The sequence below is a fragment of the Peromyscus californicus genome, unplaced genomic scaffold, assembly GCF_007827085.1.
Source record: "Peromyscus californicus insignis strain IS unplaced genomic scaffold, ASM782708v3 Scaffold_23__1_contigs__length_62951481, whole genome shotgun sequence".
Taxonomy (NCBI): Eukaryota; Metazoa; Chordata; class Mammalia; order Rodentia; family Cricetidae; genus Peromyscus; species Peromyscus californicus.
This window is the reverse complement of record NW_026294534.1, coordinates 41,753,786-41,769,035: the sequence shown is the minus strand read 5'-3', so window position 1 is coordinate 41,769,035 and position 15,250 is coordinate 41,753,786. Positions and strand designations below refer to the sequence as shown.

General features: G+C 36.7%; 1 protein-coding gene across 1 annotated transcript in view; it reads left to right on the top strand.

Moving 5' to 3' along the window:
- The first annotated feature begins 7,391 nt into the window (after positions 1–7,391).
- The window catches only part of Tenm3 (teneurin transmembrane protein 3), a 2,633,929-nt gene continuing 2,626,070 nt past the window's right edge, over positions 7,392–15,250 (top strand). Inside the window, 1 exon segment of the mRNA XM_052752285.1 lies at positions 7,392–7,500. The gene's annotated coding sequence lies outside the window, so the exon portion shown is untranslated.

The window sequence follows — 15,250 nt, the reverse complement described above, 5'->3', positions numbered from 1 at the left end:
TACAAACTTTGTATGTTCTGTGTTCTTGTACTAGGCCAAGAAAATAACTTAGCTACTAACTGAAAACTATATGGCTGTGTGAAATAAGAATCAGGTTGATATTCTTGCATTTAGTTGGCTTGGTTTCTCTCATATGTCTTTCACAGATCTCAATACTTTAGCCTTAAAATTGGTTTAGTAGGAATAAATATCAAAAGCAATATTTGAAAGGTTATCTCAAAAGTGTGGGTTAATTTTGCCTTTTGAAATGATATTGTACAGCTCTTGATATAGTTAACCTTAGTGTATCTGAGCCCTTTGATCAACAAAAGAGAACATTTGAAATTGGCTTCGTTTATTGCTAAATAAAATATAACCAAATATAAGGAAGAAATGATGCTTAGAAAATATTTCCAAATGATAAATCATTTAAATTATATTTGACATCTTCTACATCAAAAATAAGAAGGTAGAAATTAAATTGTTTTTAAAAGTAAATACAGGCTGGAGAGATGGCTCAGAGGTTAAAAGCACTGGCTGTTCTTCCAGAGGTCCTGAGTTCAATTCCCAGCAACCACAACCACCTGTAATGAGATCTGGTGCCCTCTTCTGGCCTGCAGTCATACATGCTGTATACATAATAAATAAATAAATCTTTAAAAAAAAAAAGTAAATACATTCATCTTCTTATATGTTAATACTAATGAATTTACTTTTAAATTATATTGGAAAATGCAAGCTTTTTAAGGCATCAGAGATAAAATATCCCTGACCTTCCAAGGTTTAAAATCAGCCTATCTCAAAATAGTTAAGACAGTAGTTTTTAATCTGTTTCTACCATGAATTTTTTCCCAGCGAGACTAAATGGGATTTTTCAAACACCAAGGCCAAAAGTCAAGTAGCCTCTTCCTGAGATGGCATTTCCACTGAACATTGAGAATATGGGAAATGCACTTCTTTGTATTTTAGCATTATAAAAAAAAAAATCCTTGTGATTTTTATTGAGCCTCATCAAAATTTCTGGACTTAACAAGAACCCCTGACTCAACTAAGCTAGGTACACATGAACATGCAGAGACCACAGACACAGGACCTATGTGGGTCTACACCAAGTCCCCTACCTATACACCACAGCTCTCCGTTTAGTACTTTACATGGGAACCCTGAATGTTTGAATGAGTGGGTTTCTGACTCTTGTGCCTGTCCTTGGGATCTTTTGCTTTTGTTGTGTTGCCTTGCCTGACTTCAATACAATGGTTTCTGCTTTATTTTACTATATTTTATTTTGTCGTGTTTGTGTGTGAGCCCTTAGAAACTTGTTATTTTCTAAGGAGAGACAGAAAGGGACTAGATCAATAGTCGAGAGGGTGCCTGAACTGCCTTACTCTGGTGATCAGATGGCTGAATACCCTAACTGCCATCATAGAACCCTCATCCACTGACTGAAGAAGGCAGATGCACAGATCCACGGCTGGGTGCCAGGCAGAGAGTTCCAGGAGTCCAAATGATGAGAGAGAGAGAAAGGATTCTATGAGCAAGAGACATCGAGATCATGATGGGAAAATGTGCAGAGAACACCAGCCAAATCAGTGGAAATGCATGAACTATGGACCAATAGCTGAGGAGCCCCCATGGTACAAGACTAGGCTCTCTGGATAAGGAAGACAGTTGTTGTTTATCTTGGACTGTTTAGGGGGCCCCAGGCAGTGTGATCGGGACCCGTCCCTGGTGCATAAGCTGGCTTTTCGGAGCCTAGTGCCTATGATGGGACACTTTGCTCAGCCTGGATGCAGGGAAGATGGGCCCGGACCTGCCTCAACTGAATGTACCAGGCTCTGCTGACTCTACATGGGAGATCTTGCCTTGGAGGATGTGGGAGGGTTGAGGGGGAAGGACTGGGGAGGGACTGGAGGAGAGAGGAGAGGGGAATCTGTGGTTGGTATGTAAAATGAATAGAAAATCTTTTAATAACAAAAAAATGAAAAAAAAAGACTTGGTTGCAAGATTTTTATAGAAATAAAACAAAAAGAAAGAAAGGGAGTAGACCTGGAGAAGAGGTGGTTTGGTGAGGAACTAGTAGGAGTAAGCTAAGAAAGAGGGGTAAACTATAATCAGGATATATTGCATGAGAAAACAATCTATTTCAAATAAAATGGGAAACAAAGGTAAAAAAAATGGATTTGAAAGTTACATTTCATTCCTATCTATTTTCTCACTTTCTACATACTCAATCTATCACTTTCATAGACCCTTCTGAAATTAAAAGTGCTATCTGAATTAGTCTCATATCACAAATGTTATATAATGAAAAATTAAGTATATAAACATCACGTATGCTATTTACTGAGTATGACTTAAATTACTTTTTCTCTCTAATGCAAACATTCTGTATAACAGTAAATTTTACCTGTCATTATCAACTTTAAACTAAGTAGTCATTGATTAATTTAGAAAGTAGATGAATGTTTTTCTTTTAAAAACATTTAAATTCTAAACCAAAACAGTTGTAAATTAATGATTAATAAAGCCTTACTGCTCTAGGATGCCAACATGCTGTGAATTTCTAATTTTTATGATTTCTAATTATCAAAACATATGCAGAGAATAAATTTAAAGTTTAAAATAAAGCAATATATGTTGTTTTTATAGAAATGACAAAATAAGTTAAAAACATCAGGGCTTTTTATAGTAATGATAAAAACTTTCATTTTATTAAAAATACTGTTGTATTTTATTAATCATATCATAATATAATTGGTTAATATCCACTATTGCTTCCATGGCCCTTACAAATTGTGTTCATTCGTGTTTCCCACAGAACTATTCACTTTGGGGCAACTACTGTATGTGCAGGCACTCCACTACAGCTGAACAAAGTATTGAAAAGCCTCCCCATGGGATTTAAATACTAATGCTATAGAAAATTTATCCCATATGTGTCTCAGATGCATGCAGTTACAAGTTGTTATGTACTCTGTTGGAAAAATATAGTCATGAGAATAAGGATGATTCGAAATCAAGCAAGGAGGTGATTGCCATTGAACCATGTGACTGTGCAGAGACTGAAGACAATAAAGAGGGACTCTAGCTGGAGAGATGAAGAAAGGGGGTGTAATCTAAACAGATGGATTAGCATTTATAATGGTTCAAGAGGAATAAATTTTAATACAGAATCAAATGAGCTCAGCTTGTGAAATAGGACGGAAGGGAGAAACTGTTGAGTATAAACTATATAGACACCATGAAGACTTTGGAGGATTTCATTCCAGAGCTCCTGTCCACAATATTGAGAAAAGCCACATTTGGTGTAAGGATTTCTGTTTTCACACACACAGAGAGACCTCTCTGGAAACTTTCTTGGATATCTCTAACTTTGATCTTCTTAACAGCAAAAAGACTGCCCTTCTTTTGGGCTCCCTTGAAATATATTTGAAAAACTTATTAAAAATCTCTCTGGACTGTGCCCCAAAGTCATTCAAGACTTAATAAAACTGAAGGAAGAGTAAAAAAAAAAAAGAAACTGGTGGTGGTGGTTAGTACAGCATGAGGAGACTGTTCACAGCTCTAGGTGAAATGTGAACAAGAGTAGAGGATAGATAGTCTTTGCTTCATAATCTGTCACAAAGGATACATTGTAATAGGGAAGTATGCAAAAAATTTATAAAATGGCTGAAGAAAATGAGGAGCTAAAACATGCTAAATATTAAGGTTATATTTGTAAGTAATTTGCATATTCATTTTCTAACATACAAAGGTCACCCTTAGCCCCAAAATACAGTAATTGCTGTGTCTAGCATAGTAGTCAGCATATTTCTTTTTATATTTGACCTCTAGTTTCTACATGTATAAACTAGATAATTACACATACAGCAAGTAAGGCTAGATGTTGACAATGTGTATGTACACCTACATGCAAATAAATAGGTCACTGTTTAAGAACTAGTGATTCGAGGTAAGTGGTGATGCATTTAGTATTTTTTTTAAATGGTTAAATTTTTGAAGTAAATGAAATTACAACTCATGGTATCTCATACTTAAAATTTAAGACGGTAGAATTTCTTGACTTGGAAAGGAGGATTGCCTGCTTTCCCTGTTGTCTGTCTAACTTAGTTTTGACAACATAGACACAACGGTACAAATCTGTAGACAAATGCCCTAAACTTGATATATCATGTAGAATGCTAAGAACCAGCATTCTGAGCATGTTGATGTTCTCAGCAGATATGATGCATCCATCTACATTTCTGTCTCTCCATGCTAGCTGCTTCTTAACAAGACTTCCTTCTCTCTTATTATTTTTCCATTTCTTGATGGATATGCCAAGATGGATTTTTGGCAAGAAAATAGGAACTGAATATTATTAAATAAGCTTAACCTGATTGGTGAAGTTGTGCAACTATATATCCTTTTTTAAGAGTAAATTTTGGAGTTTCTCAAAATTCCCTCTCAATACATTAGGCTAGTCTTTAATATCTCAACCAATAAAATGTTGTATTATTTACATATTTGTGGTAGTAGTAGTTCACACAGTGCACATTTTAAAAATATACTTGAATCAGACTGTGTGTACAGTCATAAACACAATCATTGATGGTGTCCAGGGGTAGATTATTTTAAATAAATTTTCCATATGTAGCCCATACTAGTCCAGACCTTGTGATCCTTGGACGACCTTAGTCCTGAGATTACAGGTGTGCACCACTATGGTCAGTGCTAATATTCATGGATGCCATTCAATCACTTTTCAAGATAACAAAATAATAACTATCGAATTTTTTTTCCAATTAACATGATTTTCAGTGACAAATATGTGTTCAAGGTTATTATAGCAACATTATGTGCAATTCAGCTCCCAATAAACATCTGTCTTTTGGGATATTGCTGAGTAGAAGCACACTGAGGGCAAATGTGATGAAAGATAGAATTCACATGGGGAAAAAAAGAAAACTATTACAGTTGCAGTCCAGGAGATGTGGGTATGAGTCCAGGATAAGCACAGGAGAGGAGCCACTGACCTCCAACTCTTCCCATCTATCCATCCATCTATCTATCTATCTATCTATCTATCTATCTATCTATCTATCTACCCATCCATCTATAGTATCTATCTAATTTTTTATATATCTCTCTATATAACATATATGAATACTTTTAGATATAGATTTATATAAACTTGTATCTAAAATTCTAACCCCATAGTCAGTTAGCCATCTAACAGGTTAAGAGTCTGGTTATCTTTTGATCACATAGCAAATGTATGCTACTCCAATTTGGGGGACTTAAAATTGTATATGGCCCATGCTAATTTCGAGTAAAGATATCACTATGTTATGGAAGACATGGTCTCAGAGAATGACAATCATTCGTGTTCATCACTCAGGAGCAGTGAGGCACCGCAACTGTTCTTCCTTGATGATATCTGTGTGATACCATTTAGTAGGAAGATACCAACTATCTGTGGCCCCCTTTCCCAGACAGCTGGTGCTTCCTAAGTGAGGAAGGATCTGGGAGTGCAGACAGAGTCACTCTACTTTGCAAATGACAACTGGCTTTAGGGAAGAGAGCAACTGTGGTATGCAGAAAGGATGAGCGTTCTTTTCCTTCTCTCACATCAGTCTCCACCTGTTCCTTAGCTGACCTCTGGGGGGCTTACTTGGGATGTCAATGAGACTGCAGAGTAGAAGAAACACCTAGGTCCTTAAGGGGTATTTGTACATTAATAGGGAAATTCTAAGCAAATATTGAAAACAACCAAGGAGTAAATATCTAACCAGAAATTATCAGAAAGTTGGGAGAAATAACTGGGCACAATAAAAAACAAATACACGCATAGGTTATAATATATACATATTATAAAAAAAATCATTGTAAGCACTCTAGTATTAAACGGGTGCTTTTACAAGAGTATTTATTTAAAAAAAAAATGCTAGAGTCCGAGGACAAACCGCTGAGGAAAGGAAGCCCGCTTCCAAATCCAGGAGGCAAAATTTGCATCCCATCCTTTGGGATGGTGCCTAGTTTAATGACTGCTTATTTGTCATGATGCGGCCTAGATTTTATTTCATTTTGATCCCCCCTGCCTTCTCTTTTTGGGAACGCTGTAAAGATTTTTTTTTTTTTTTTTTTTTTTGCCGGAAAAGCCGCTAGGCAGTGGAGTATTCCACGGGAATGGAAGGATTTCCTTGAGCCAAAAATGGGCTTCTTGGTGGAGAATAGCTTTCAGACTGTAGAGGGTGGGAGTGGGCGGCTGCCTCTAAGGTCATCATCTCTTCCGCAGGTTTGGGGAAAGGTTAGGTTGTGACTGAAAAACCGTGGCACCTGCGGTCAATTGCCATTTAAGAGCTCAGTTTGGAGGCCAACGGTAGCCCAAAGACATTGCACTCCGAATCAGATCTTGTAGGTCGGTTTGGAGTGAAAGGTAGGCGTCCCAAACCCGTGGCCCCGGCCACGGGTGCTGCACCTGAGGGCGGAAGGCACCTTTCCCGAGAGTAGGAGGAAACGCAGGCAGGGGAGTGAGGAAGCCTAACATACACTTGAATCACCATTTACAAAAATGACAACTGGCATGGCCGGAGGTTAAACTCCCTTTTGGGGATGGGAGCGTCCCCCTGGGGTTTGCAGAAGCCCTCGAGGAGGAGGCTGGCAGCCCAGCGGCTGGACACTGAGCCCCTTCTTCGGCGGGGTGCTGGAGCCCGGTGCATCTGCCCTCACAAGAGGCAGCGGCGGTTCAGGCGCATCCACCGCCAGGGCGGAGAGTCTCCGCGCAGCGATCGCCAGCTTCTCCCTCTTGGAGGGTGGTGGAGCGGCACGCAGCACTGTCCCGGGGAACCCGAAGAGAAGTCCCCTCACCTCCACTGACACTCGTCGCCGCCTCCACGGCCAGCAGAGCCCCCTGGGTGTCCTCTCCCTCTTGGTGCCCCGCCCTCCCAGGGCGCCTGGGTCCCCGCGCCCCCACGCGGGGTGGGGGAGCAGCCGGCAAGCCCGCATCGCCGCAGCTGGAGCGACAGCCACCTCTGGGCTCAGAGACACTTAAGGGGGAGGAGGAGGGGGAGGAGGAGAAGGCAGGGCGGGAGATGAGGGGCGGGGGATGGAGCCAAGAGGAGGAAATAAATAAATAAAACAATAACCTCCGCGCCAATAAGAGCGAGGGAGAGAGAAAGACGCGGCCAGAGAGCCACGGGTGCCAGTCCGCTCGCCTGTGACAGGCTCTCGGAGCGCGCGTGTGTGTGCGTTGAGTGTGTATTCGCTGGGACTGGAGCTGGAAAGTTCAAACTAAACGTGTTGCTCTCCCGGGTGGCCGAGGCTCGCCACGGAGGCTCTGCCCAACTTCTCTGGGCCAAGTGACTGGCAGTGCCCGGCGCCCTTGGCGCGTCGCAGGCGGCTCGGCCCCGCGCCCGGGCGCAGCGGCGGAGGCGGCTCCGGTCACCCCCGGAAGGGAGCCCGCGGCCAGGGCTGGACGCTCGCCCCGCCACATCGCAGACTCACGGGGTCCTGAGCTTGGAGCCCGGCAACCGGAGAAAGGTACGTGACACTTTTCCTACAGGCATCTCCTGTCGCCCAGCCCTCGTGGGTAGGTAGATGTCTAGATCCTTTCCCTGCCAGGGGTGGCCACCATTCGTCAAACTTTACCTCCACCTTCACACTCGCTGGTAGCAGTGGTGACTGCTGGCACGGGTAAATTTGCTGATAGGAACCGAGCGTGGGGCAGTTGATGCTGGAAGAGGTGCTTCCCATCTGGATGAAGATTGCCTTTCGGATAGAATCGCAGGTCTTACCTTCTGGGGGGTGTCGGTTATGATGCTATTGACTGTGATGCTTGTGAAGGGTTTCCTTGGCCCTTCTGCAGGAAAGGGCTTACAAGTTTGCAGGAAAACGTACATGTAAAACAGGGGAAGTTTGCAGCCACTTGACTCCCAGGGAGGAGTAACCCTTTCTTTGCAGCAGCAGCAGCCACGGTTTTGAAGCAGCAGCAGCAGCGGTGGTGGCCGTGAAAGAGGTTTGGCTGGCGGCAGCAGCTGCATGTTGTCCGGTCTGTGTGACTGGGAGAAGGCGGAAAACTGGGGCTGCCTTGTCCAAGAGTGCGACTCAAGAGCTGCCTGCATAGACGCTGCGGGGTCAGTAAGCAAATGATACCCTATAACTTGGTCAATTCTGTTGAGAGTCATGATTGCCTTTTGTGATATTTATGTTTCCTGGATGCCCCCTTTAAATGTTTCTAAAAGTTATTTTGCATATGATTTCCATTTCTAGGTTAGGAGGAAGGCTTTAGGACCTGTCATATAAATACCAATACAAACAGAATGGTAAGAATAGTGTTCAAACCAGCAGAGAAGCCCTTCTCTTGTCTTTAATACTTCATCTACTGCAAACTGTATCTTCCCTGAGATTAGAGTCTGTTTTGCCCCATTCCCCTTTGCCCTTACATTAAAATAGGAACTCTTATTGAACAAAAGAATGTAAAAGTCATTATAAGTTTCACAAGCAACGTTCTGGAGCCTTCTGAAGCCACCTGCTGAATTAATTCACGTTAGTTTGAGGGGTCCCCACTTGCTGCAGGAGATGCAGTCACATCCAGCAGATGGAGCAATGGAAAACGGTCCTAAAACAAATCTAACGCTCATTTATACCGATTTAATCACGTTGATGGAAAAAAAAAATGTGTGTGGAGTTTGCTTTATCAGCAACACTGAATTTTCTGTTATCTTTGAAAAAATGACATATGAACTGAAACATGACTAAAGTATAACTCTCAAAATTTCAGTTCTTGTAAGCACTTTTTAGCTTTCATAAAACATTTCTAATGAGTTTTTTTTTTAATAAATTAAAGTACACTTGGATCTGTTCACATAAAACTATCAGCTACATCCATGGTGATAGATCATGGCGAATAAGAGCTCCATTAAAAACAATGTATTTTTTTTTTTGCCATGGCGTGAGTAAAGCCAATGTGCAATTGTTTTAATGACCGTGTGTGTGTGTGTGTGTGTGTGTGTGTGTGTGTGTGTGTGTGTATGTACGCGCAAATGTGTGTGCAAACTTGTATCTGAAAGTAAGTAAACATTATCAGGTTGAATGCAACACATTTTTGTTTTGTAAACTTAAGATGGAGAAGCATAGTTATTTCCCCAAATAGTTGAATAAAGTTAACAGAACTTTGAAGTGATTTTTTTAGAATAAATGTTCCTCTTTCTCTAGAATTATATAAAATTATATTCTCTGAAATAGTTATAAAAACATTTACATAAAATTTAGACCCTAAAAGTCTTCAAATAAGACAACAAGTGTATCTATCCCAAAGGAACTGTTTAGTGTCTTTATGCCAACAATTATGATAGCAATAATAATTTGGAGAGATATCTGCTTTCCTACATATATTTTAAAACTTTATCCCAAGTGATGCATCTGAGAAAATAATTATACAGTTGAGAGATAAATGCACTGCCCATTTTACAGGTAGAGCAGAAAAGGCTTAAGTTGCATCAAGAGCCATTGTACCCAATGTTAGATCTTATTTTTAATCAACTCCACCACAGGAAGTATCTTTCCAGTCCCTGGGTTTTCCTGTAGACTACAACGTGGTACAGCTTTGTGTCAAAGTAGTCTAAACAATACCAATTTAGTCTTATTAGTATCATAATTTGGTAATTAAAATGTTACAGATTTATTTATATAAAATATTTTTAAGGAACACAGAGATAGGCATGACACTTTTGGAAAATTAGTACAAGCAATCATTTGAATTATATTGTACTTTCCCCTCATGCGTTTGTGTGTGTCTTAAAATACATGTGATTGTGTTCTAAGTCATCAGATAGTTGAACAGCCCCTAACTGTGCATTCTTGAAACTCTATTTCTGATAGATTCACACAGTATCAAGAGGGCTTGGAATTCAATTAATAATGTGGCTAGCTTTGTGAAGAATCTAATTTTATCCCGGTTCTCACTACACAGATACAATGATTATAGATATTTTTAAACAAACTATCTCAAATTTATGCCTCTCACACAGCAAAGAATATGGGGACTTCAGAGAAAGGTGCTGAAAAATTTAATTTCTGATAATTACTAAACCTGTTAAATTACATAAATATGGTAACTCTTACTGGAAATTTTAAAGTCAGCTAGCAACACAGTGTTCATTTAGCTAAATAGGTTTAATGGCCATATATGATTTTACTATTTTCATGATTATCTTCCAAGAAAGCCGGATGCGCCTATGTTTATCTGCATCTTCACTATTAATGGAATTTTGATAAAACTGATACCACAATCATCTTGTAAGTAGATGATGTTTCACAAGTTTTTGAAAAGTCATGTCTTAGTACCTTCTTCATACAGTAGACTAGTAACACTACAGAAGTTAACTTCATGTTTATGGGAAAGTTAGTGGATTACTAAATGCACACATTCTGGATATGGGTATACATATAGAATACATAAAACACATATGTAGTTAGCTTGTATTGGGACACTTACAACAAGCCAGGGCTACACTGAAAAAAATTGGGAAATAGCTTAATTTTTAATTTTTATTTGAAAAACACAACAATCATACATGGATATCTGTTAAATACTTTCTAAAATTAAAGCAACCCTGAGGATGACAATTGGACCGGGGGCATCACCAAGTTTGACTTTTAAATTCACTTTGATTCATTTTATGTATGAGTTACATTGTCATTCCATTTCTTGACAGCTTCAGCCCACCTTAGCCATATGAAGTAAATATCTTCAAGCAACGTGGAATGTAGCTAGTGAGCTTAGACTTAAAAATATTTGAACTGAATTAATTTTTTCATAAACACAGAGGGAGATTGAAAGATTGTGAAAAGGCAACGGTGTCTGGGTCCTCTCCACTACATTTTACTCAAGGAGAAAAAACAACTTTATCAGTCAGTGAAGAGGAAGCCGAAGTTGGAACCTTTTATCTTTAATTTCTGTCTCATCACTTTCCTGTTGGATTTATCTGTGGTATAAATTCTAAGTGGGCATGGCTTTCACTTACAATTTTCAGAAAATGCACATAAATACAGAGTGTGAATATTTCAGAGGCATGTGAATCCTATTATTTCTTTAAACACGTTTCAGAAATGTATATAAGAAAAACACTGTGATATCAAAATAAAACTTACACTAGACATAAGCAGAAATTTACAAATTACAAATATATCTTGGAGTAGAAATCTTAGCAGGAATGATAAAGATCCCAAGATTTACTTCAAATATTTCCAAATTTTATCATTAGTATAATTAAATATTTAAGCTCATGATATAGTTGTCACAGGTACTTTTAGGTTTAAGAAAATATTTCAACCTATATTTTCTTGTGTAAAAGTCTACTACTTAATTTTTCATACAGGTATATGCATTTACATATATTTTCATATGTTAAAGTGAATATTTTATTTGCAAATTTTTATGCTTATACATTAATCTATAGATTTCTAATACAAATACACTTTGACCTATTTAGTATGTCATGATAGATTATATTTCACTGATCTTTCAAAATTCTCTTTGAAGTCCCAGGATCCTCAAGAATTTTTTCTGTGGGTGATTGTGTAGTTCTACCTATATATTTGTAGGCATTTGTCCATAGATATATGATCTTACGTCCTGCCTTTCAGTCAAATAAAATAAATTTTCTGGTATTCTTTGTAAACATCTTATTACATGAGTCACTTATAATGTAATTTAGAGATAAAAAAATTTAGAAACAACCAGGAAACTTTTTTTTAATAGCAAGGTAAAGCTACATTCCATATTTGCAGAATCATTTAAAATTCATTAATGAAGAAATTTTTGATATCAAATTAGTGAAAAGGAAGTATTTAGCAGAATTCCAGTTCTGAACTGTTATAATAACTGTGGTTTTATAGACATTCTTTCCAGGAAGTTAGTTCCAAAAGCATGAAGAGGCATAATTAGAAAAAAAAACACAAGAGAGAAGAGGTCACTACATGATAATATTAAAGGAAGCAGTCGCCTAACTAGTACTTATTTATATTTTTTAATGATTTTGATTGCTCTAAGAAAGCCTCAAAACATCAACATTATTTTCTATTAATATGTATGAATATTTTAGAAGTTGTGGATAGTGCAACCAGGTCTCGGGACTGTGCATCGAAAGTAAAGAAGCCTTTTGTGACATTGAAAGACTAAATGATGGTGCTTGAAAAGTTCAGGCTGACTTGCTTCCACAAACTCTGGCTACTTTGCTAAGTAATTCTGTCACAGATCTGAATCATACTGCAATCACAGTTAGCTCTCTTGCCTAGTAAGGATTCCTGCTGGGTCTTGAACTGGGCTTTCTTTCATAGTAATTACTGATCAATATGATCATATTACAGATATTAGACTTAGGATATTACTGTGAAAATAAGATATATTTAAAATCATTGTTTTGATTTCATATAGCCCCCAAATAGTCATGACCACTAACATGTTAAATCAGAAAATACCACCTGGCAATCAAGATTATGTGAGAACAAGGAAAGGAAGGTAGGACCCTTCACGTCCTACACATGTTCTCTCTGCTTCATGACTACAATATTCTGAATATTTTTTCTTTTATAGTGTTTATAAAAATCTGGAAAAAATAATCACTTAATTATGGTCATAAATACTCATTAGTAAATGCATTGTTTCAATATTTCTGAATAGCTCAATCCATTGTTCAAGATGTGCTCACTAAAGAAAATAGGATCATATTACACATTTAAAAGATATATATTAGCAGTTATATGATGAAATCATCAAGAAGTGAATAGCTAATTTTTATTAGGTTTAAGTAAAGCTTGGTGATGTAAATTTTAGAAATCAGTTCTATTTGGATGATGATTTTAGGTCTGTGACTGTATACAATAAAAAGTTTTCAGCAAATTTGAGAACTATAAATGATAAATGTGATTCATGTATATGTGTTTAATTATCTTTATTACTTTCCACATGCTTTTAGTAGAATAAAATAGTCTCAGTGTAAGTATGACTTGTTGAACAGGGATCAGAAGGTTAAACAGAAACGATGAGGTAAGCAATCATGCTAACCGGTTTACCTGCCCTAAATAAGTCTATTTCTGAACTATTTCACACTAAGTTAAAAACTACCAGAAGTTCAATAATAATTACTTAAACTGTACATGTCAGAATCTGTGCCCTTGAAATAAAAGGAATCTCTGTTATCTTGATTCCTTCTTATCATCGAATAATTAAAATCAATACATTGCTATTTTTTTATTTAGGATCAAATATTCAAAGAAAATTTAAACCAGTAACACATTCAGAATATTGGTCTTCTGATGGTGAACACTTCTTTTATTACATTAGAGCTTTAGCTATTTTAGTTTTATGTGATACTTACTAATTCTTTTAGTAATAGATTCATTTGAGGTAATATTGAATAAACTGAACTATTATCCCTTCTTTACTGTTATTCACACACAATGGCTTTCAAAATATAAATTTCTATTCTGCATATATCATTTATATTGTATATCTTTCCTATAATAAAAGACCTAAACCTGTTTATGCTTAGCAAGTTATTTATCATGCCTCTCATAATACATTTTTTGAAGTGCAATTGTTTAACTTGATAAGTTCAAGTAAAATTCTATACTATTTATCACTACCAACTTCATTGTACGGCTGTTTATGCTTAGGAAGTTATTTATCATGACTCTTACAATACATTTTTTGAAATGCAATGTTTAACTTGATAAATTCAAGTGAAATAATATACTATTTATTATTAGCAACTTCATTTTATGGCTGAATCCCCGTTCTTAAAGTGTATTTTCTAAAATTATTTGAATAAAATTCTTACATATGCAATTAGCATTAACCATTGTTTGAGATGCTTTCCCACTCGACAGTACTTTGAACTTTGTTTTTTTCTCTCAAAAACATAATCATCATTTCCATCCCAATTTGCTACTCATTGCTTGAAATCTATTGCTAACTCCAACATTAAATTTGAAAGTTCATTAAATTTATATAAGCATGCGTCAGTGATATGTTTTAATCTCTGTATGCAAGGAACCTGTTAATACTATTTAAATCAAAGTTGATGTTTCCTCAATTTTATCCTTTAAAACAGTGAACCAAAATTAATTGTAAAGAAGAAGAAAACAAAAATTAAATTATTGTCTTCCATACCTAAAAACAATAGCGTTCAAGAAGATGAATATGAGTAACGCAATCTCAAGAAGTGTCAACATAGATTTATAAAGAAAAGTAGAATGAAATGGAGGCAAAATTAATTTCAATAATAAGCTTGTATTTTAATATTTTTCAGTTATATTTTTTCAATTACTATCCAACTAATAATAGATATTTATTTATGAGTTTATTTCTAAATATGCACTTCAGCTAACATTTATAGAAAACGATAGTTTGCAGTTCTTTTTCTGTTTTAAAATTTGAAATGCTTTTATATATTTAAATAATAATTTTAATGTACCAAACAGTATTAAGACAAAATACTGATCCTGTCTTGAAAGAAAAAATAAATAAAATTTAGTTCCTTCAATCAGGTTTAGTATAAATTGTACATAAAATTGCAATCTAAATGCTTTGATGATGTTTCTTATGAAGAATTTACAGTAAGTCTGTTGTTATGTGTTTGAATGTTTTTTAAATAGATAATGGTCATCTCATTTTATTTAGTTTTATTTGGAGTTACTTTGTGATTAATACTGTAGTACTAAACTGGAAAACAAACAAAACCTATTTCAAGATTTTTCACATCTCCTAATTAACTATATATTGACAGTAATATTTGTAAATATTTTACTGAGACCTGTCAGAAAACATTTTTAAAGATATGAATAAAGTATAAAAACTTTCAGTACATTATGTGCTTTTAGTGAAAAATAATAGGAAGACATCTCAACATTCTCACAATGTAAAAAGCAGAAAAAGGTCAAGAGATAATGGATCAGAAGGCTTTTTATTAGGAGACACAGCTAGACATAAGCAATCTGTACCAAAAAGAACAAAATAGACTCCCAGAGAAACAGCCAGCTCACACTGACAGTGTTAACAACGGTTAAGGACTGAATGTTTCAAATGTGCATAAGATACACACAAACAAAACCAGAATCCAAAAGAAAAGTTTGATAACACTCCTCAGAGTAGTACCCTCCAGGGAAGGCAGCAGAGTGCTACTGTTCTAATCTTGATTTTGTATAAGCGGTTGATAGCATTAGCAGAGCATACTAAAAATAAGACATACTCACAAGGTATGCTGAAAGCAATATGCTTATTCTTACG